The following is a 6,757-nucleotide window of genomic DNA, read 5'->3' on the forward strand; positions in this document are numbered from 1 at the left end:
ACTGAAGGAAAGAATGATGCTCTAATATTGATTTCAATATAAAAAGGAGCTTTTAGTGATTTTAAAAGAATCTGGACTTTTGATTGAGTAATTAAGTTTGAGGCTGTTTGGAAGTTAGTGGTGCACGAAATTGTGATCATCAATGGCGCCATCAACATGGTACGCTCAATTGCAATCTCAACTCTTTATCACAACTTCGCACATCTAACCAGCAAGTGCACTGGGTCGTCCAAGTAATAAACCTTACGCGAGTAAGGGTCGATCCCACGGAGATTGTTGGTATGAAGCAAACTATGGTCATCTTGTAAATCTTAGTCAGGCAGATTCAAATGGTTATGGGTGATTTATGAATAAAGCATAAAATAAAGATAGAAATACTTATGTAATTCATTGGTGAGAATTTCATATAAGCGTATGGAGATGCTTTGTCCCTTCCATCTCTCTGCTTTTCTACTGTCTTCATCCAATCCTTTTCACTCCTTTCCATGGCAAGCTGTATGTTGGGCATCACCATTGTCAGTGGCTACAATCCCGTCCTCTCAGTGAAAATGTTCAACGCACCCTGTCACGGCACAGCTAATCATTTGTCAGTTCTCAATCAGGTTGGAATAGAATCCATTGATTCTTTTGCGTCTGTCACTAATGCCCAGCCTTCTGGAGTTTGAAGCTCATCACAGTCATTCAATCATTGAATCCTACTCAGAATACCACAGACAAGGTTTAGACCTTCCGGATTCTCTTGAATGCCGCCATCAATTCTAGCTTATACCACGAAGATTCCGATTAAGGGATCTAAGAGATAAACATTCAAGCCTTAGTTGCTTGTAGAACGGGAGTGGTTGTCAGGCACGCGTTCATAAGTGAAAATGATGATGAGCGTCACATAATCATCACATTCATCATGTTCTTGGGTGCAAATGAATATCTTAGAACAAGAATAAGCTGAATTGAATAGAAGAACAATAGTAATTGCATTAATACTCGAGGTACAGCAGAGCTTCACACCTGAATCTATAGTGTGTAGAAACTCCAGCGTTGAAAATACATAAGAACAAGGTCTAGGCATGGCCGAATGGCCAGCCCCCAAAACGTGATCAAAAGATGATCTAAAGATCTAAGGATCTAAAAATCTCCCGATGATCCTAATACAATAGCGAAAGGTCCTATTTGTAGAGAACTAGTAGCCTAGGATTTACAGAAATGAGTAAATGACATAAAAATCCACTTCCGGGCCCACTTGGTGTGTGCTTGGGCTGAGCATTGAAGCTTTCATGTGTAGAGACTTTTCTTGGAGTTAAACGCCAGCTTTTATGCCAGTTTGGGCGTTTAACTCCCATTCTTGTGCCAGTTCCGGCGTTTAACGCCGGGCATTCTTGAGCTGATTTGGAACGCCAGTTTGGGCCATCAAATCTCGAGTAAAGTATAAACTATTATACATTGCTGGAAAGCCCAGGATGTCTACTTTCCAACGCCGTTGAGAGCGCGCCAATTGGGCTTCTGTAGCTCCAGAAAATCCACTTTGAGTGCAGGGAGATCAGAATCCAACAGCATCTGCAGTCCTTTTCAGCCTCTTAATCAGATTTTTGCTCAGGTCCCTCAATTTCAGTCAGAAAATACCTGAAATCACAGAAAAACACACAAACTCATAGTAAAGTCCAGAAAAGTGAATTTTAACAAAAAACTAATAAAAATATACTAAAAACTAACTAAAACATACTAAAAACACACAAAAAACAATGCCAAAAAGCGTATAAATTATCCGCTCATCACAACACCAAACTTAGATTGTTGCTTGTCCCCAAGCAACTGAAAATCAAATAAGATAAAAAGAAGAGAATATGCAATGAATTCCAAAAACATCTATGAAGATCAGTATTAATTAGATGAGCGGGGCTTTTAGCTTTTTGCCTCTGAACAGTTTTGGCATCTCACTCTATACTTTGAAATTCAGAATGATTGGCTTCTATAGGAACTCAGAATCCAGATAATGTTATTGATTCTCCTAGTTAAGTATGATGATTCTTGAACACAGCTACTTTATGAGTCTTGGCCGTGGCCCAAAGTACTCTGTCTTCCAGTATTACCACCGGATACATACATGCCACAGACACATAACTGGGTGAACCTTTTCAGATTGTGACTCAGCTTTGCTAGAGTCCCCAATTAGAGGTGTCCAGGGTTCTTAAGCACACTCTTTTTGCCTTGGATCACAACTTTATTTTTTTTCTTTTTCTCTCTTTTTTTTTCTCGTTTTTCTCCTTTTTTGTATTCACTGCTTTTTCTTGCTTCAAGAATCATTTTTATGATTTTTCAGATCCTCAGTAACATGTCTCCTTTTTCATCATTCTTTCAAGAGCCAACCGTTCATGAACAACAAATTCAAAAGACATATGCACTGTTTAAGCATACATTCAGAAAACAAAAGTATTGCCACTACATCAAAATAATTAATCTGTTATAAAATTCAAAATTCATGTAATTCTTCTCTTTTTCAATTAAGAACATTTTTCATTCAAGAAAGGTGATGGATTCATAGGACATTCATAACTTTAAGGCATAGACACTAAGTCACTAATGACCATAAGACACAAACATAAGTAAACATAAGCATAATTTTTGAAAAACAGGAAAATAAGGAACAAGGAGATTAAAGAACGGGTCCACCTTAGTGATGGCGGCTTGTTCTTCCTCTTGAAGATCTTATGGAGTGCTTGAGCTCCTCAATGTCTCTTCCTTGCCTTTGTTGCTCCTCTCTCATGATTCTTTGATCTTCTCTAATTTCATGGAGGAGGATGGAATGTTCTTGGTGCTCCACCCTTAGTTGTCCCATGTTGGAACTCAATTCTCCTAAGGAGGTGTTGATTTGCTCCCAATAGTTTTGTGGAGGAAAGTGCATCCCTTGAGGTATCTCAGGGATTTCATGATGAGTGGGATCTCTTGTTTGCTCCATCCTTTTCTTAGTGATGGGCTTGTCCTCATCAATGAGGGTGTCTCCCTCAATGTCAATTCCAACTGAATAACAGAGGTGACAAATGAGATGAGGAAAGGCTAACCTTGCCAAGGTAGAGGACTTGTCCGCCACCTTATAAAGTTCTTAGGCTATAACCTCATGAACTTCTACTTCCTCTCCAATCATGATGCTATGAATCATGATGGCCCGGTCTATAGTAACTTCAGACCGGTTGCTAGTGGGAATGATTGAGCGTTGGATAAACTCCAACCATCCCCTAGCCACGGATTTGAGGTCATGCCTTCTTAGTTGAACCGGCTTCCCTCTTGAATCTCTTTTCCATTGAGCGCCCTCTTCACAAATGTCTATGAGGACTTGGTCCAACCTTTGATCAAAGTTGACCCTTCTAGTGTAAGGGTGTTCATCTCCTTGCATCATGGGCAAGTTGAATGCCAACCTTACATTTTCCGGACTGAAATCCAAGCATTTCCCCCGAACCATTGTGAGCCAATTCTTTGGGTTCGGGTTCACACTTTGATCATGATTCTTGGTAATCCATGTATTGGCATAGAACTCTTGAACCATTAAGATTCTGACTTGTTGAATGGGGTTGGTAAGAACTTCCCAACTTCTTCTTCGAATCTCATGTCGGATCTCCGAATATTCACTCTTTTTGAGTTTGAAAGGGACCTCGGGGATCACCTTCTTCAAGGCCATAACTTCATAGAAGTGGTCTTGATGCACCCTTGAGATGAATCTCTCCATCTCCCATGACTCGGAGGTGGAAGCTTTTGCCTTCCCTTTCCTCTTTCTAGAGGTTTCTCCGGCCTTGGATGCCATAAATGGTTATGGAAAAACAAAAAGCAATGCTTTTACCACACCAAACTTAGAAGGTTTGCTCGTCCTCGAGCAAAAGAAGAAAGAAGAGAGTAGAAGAGGAAGAAATGAAGGAGATGGAGATGGCTTTGTTATTCGGCCAAAGGGAGAAGTGAGTGGTGAGGTAGGTGGGGTTTTATGAAGGATGGATGTGAGTGGTGAAGAGAATAGTGGGATTTGATAGGTGAAGGGTTTTTGGGGAAGAGGTGTTGAGGTGATTGGTGAATGGGTGAAGAAGAGAGAGAGTGGTGGGGTAGGTGGGGATCCTGTGGGGTCCACAGATCCTGAGGTGTCAAGAAAAAGTCATCCCTGCACCAAGTGGCGAGCAAAAATGCTCTTTATGCCAATTCAGGCGTTAAACGCCGGGCTGGTGCCCCCTTTTTGGCATTTAACGCTAGCTTCTTGCCCTTTCCTGGCGTTTAACGCCAGTCTGATGCCCCTTTCTGGCGTTAAACGCCCAGAATGGTGCCAGACTGGGCGTTAAACGCCCATTTGCTGCCCTTACTGGCGTTTAAACGCCATCAAGGTCTTCCTCCAGGGTATGCTGTTTTTCTTTCTATTTTTCATTCTATTTTTGCTTTTTCAATTGATTTTGTGACTTTCCAAGATCATCAACCTACAGAAAACATAAAATAACAAAGGAAAATAGATTAAATATAACATTGGGTTGTCTCCCAACAAGCGCTTCTTTAATGTCAGTAGCTTGACAGTGGGCTTTCATGGAGCCTCACAAATACTCAGAGCAATGTTGGACCCTTCCAACACCAAACTTAGAGTTTGAATATGGGGGTTCAACACCAAATTTAGAAGTTGGTTGTGGCCTCCCAACACCAAACTTAGAGTTTGATTGTGGGGGCTCTGTTTGACTCTGTTTTGAGAGAAGCTCTTCATGCTTCCTCTCCATGGTAACAGAGGGATATCCTTGAGCCTTAAACACAAAGGATTCCTCATTCACTTGAATGATCAATTCTCCTCTTTCAACATCAATCACAGCCTTTGCTGTGGCTAGGAAGGGTCTACCAAGGATGATGGATTCATCCATGCACTTCCCAGTCTCTAGGACTATGAAATCAGCAGGGATGTAATGGTCTTCAACCCTTACCAAAACATCCTCTACAAGTCTATAAGCTTGTTTTCTTGAATTTTCTGCCATCTCTAGTGAGATTCTTGCAGCTTGTACCTCAAAGATCCCTAACTTCTCTATTACAGAGAGAGGCATGAGGTTTACACTTGACACTAGGTCACACAAGGCCTTCTTGAAGGTCATGGTGCCTATGGCACAAGGTATTGAGAACATCCCAGGATCTTGTCTCTTTTGAGGTAATCTCTGCCTAGTCAAGTCATCCAGTTCTTTGGTGAGCAAAGGGGGTTCATCCTCCCAAGTCTCATTACCAAATAACTTGTCATGTAGCTTCATGATTGCTCCAAGGTATTTAGCAACTTGCTCTTCAGTGACATACTCATCCTCTTCAGAGGAAGAATACTCATCAGAGCTCATGAATGGCACAAGTAAATCCAATGGAATCTCTATGGTCTCAGTGTGAGCCTCAGATTCCTAAGGTTCCTCATTAGGGAACTCATTGGAGGCCAGTGGACGTCCATTGAGGTCTTCCTCAGTGGCGTTCACTGCCTCTTCCTCCTCTCCTAGTTCGGCCATATGGATCATGTTAATGGCCTTGCATTCTCCTTTTGGATTCTCTTCTGTATTGCTTGGAAGAGTACTAGGTGGAAGTTCAGTAACTCTCTTACTCAGCTGTCCCACTTGTGCCTCCAAATTCCTAATGGAGGACCTTGTTTCAATCATGAAACTTTGAGTGGTTTTGATTAGATCAGAGACCATAGTTGCTAAGTCAGAGTGGGTCTGCTTAGAATTCTCTGTCTGTTGCTGAGAAGATGATGGAAAAGGCTTGCCATTGCTAAACCTGTTTCTTCCACCATTATTGTTGTTGAAACCTTGTTGAGGTCTCTGTTGATCCTTCCATGAGAGATTTGGATGATTTTTCCATGAAGAATTATAGGTGTTTCCATAGGGTTCTCCCATGTAATTCACCTCTTCCATTGAAGGGTTCTCAGGATCATAAGCTTCTTCTTCAAATGAAGCGTCCTTAGTACTGCCTGGTGCAGCTTGCATTCCAAACAGACTTTGAGAAATCAAATTGACTTGCTGAGTCAATATTTTGTTCTGAGCCAGTATGGCATTTAGAGTGTCAATCTCAAGAACTCCTTTCTTCTGATTCGTCCCATTGTTCACAGGATTCCTTTCAGAAGTGTACATGAATTGGTTATTTGCAACCATTTCAATTAGTTCTTGAGCTTCTGTAGGCGTCTTCTTCAGATGAAGAGATCCTCCAGCAGAGCTATCCAACGACATCTTGGACAGTTCAGACAGACCATCATAGAAAATACCTATGATGCTCCATTTAGAAAGCATGTCAGAGGGATACTTTCTGATCAATTGTTTGTATCTTTCCCAAGCTTCATAGAGGGATTCACCTTCCTTCTGTCTGAAGGTTTGAACTTCCTCTCTAAGCTTACTCAATTTTTGAGGTGGAAAGAACTTTGCCAAGAAGGCATTGACTAGCTTTTCCCAAGAGTTCAGGCTTTCTTTAGGTTGTGAGTCCAACCATATCCTAGCTCTGTCTCTTACAGCAAAAGGAAATAGCATAAGTCTGTAGACCTCAGGGTCAACCCCATTAGTCTTGACAGTGTCACAGATTTGCAAGAATTCAGCTAAAAACTGATGAGGATCTTCCAATGGAAGTCCATGGAACTTGCAATTCTGTTGCATTAGAGAAACTAATTGAGGCTTAAGCTCAAAGTTGTTTCCTCCAATGGCAGGGATAGAGATGCTTCTCCCATAGAAGTCGGGAGTAGGTGCAGTAAAGTCACCCAGCACCTTCCTTGCATTGTTGGCATTGTTGTTGTTTTCGG

At 41.5% G+C, this 6,757-nt stretch overlaps 1 non-coding gene across 1 annotated transcript; it reads left to right on the plus strand.

The window, feature by feature from the left end:
• Positions 1 to 6,251: 6,251 nt before the first annotated feature.
• Positions 6,252 to 6,359, plus strand: LOC130953492 (small nucleolar RNA R71). Its single transcript, XR_009075662.1, has one exon. It is a non-coding gene; the product is annotated as a small nucleolar RNA R71 (small nucleolar RNA).
• Positions 6,360 to 6,757: the final 398 nt, after the last annotated feature.

The sequence above is a fragment of the Arachis stenosperma genome, chromosome 9, assembly GCF_014773155.1.
Source record: "Arachis stenosperma cultivar V10309 chromosome 9, arast.V10309.gnm1.PFL2, whole genome shotgun sequence".
NCBI classification, from domain to species: domain Eukaryota; kingdom Viridiplantae; phylum Streptophyta; class Magnoliopsida; order Fabales; family Fabaceae; genus Arachis; species Arachis stenosperma.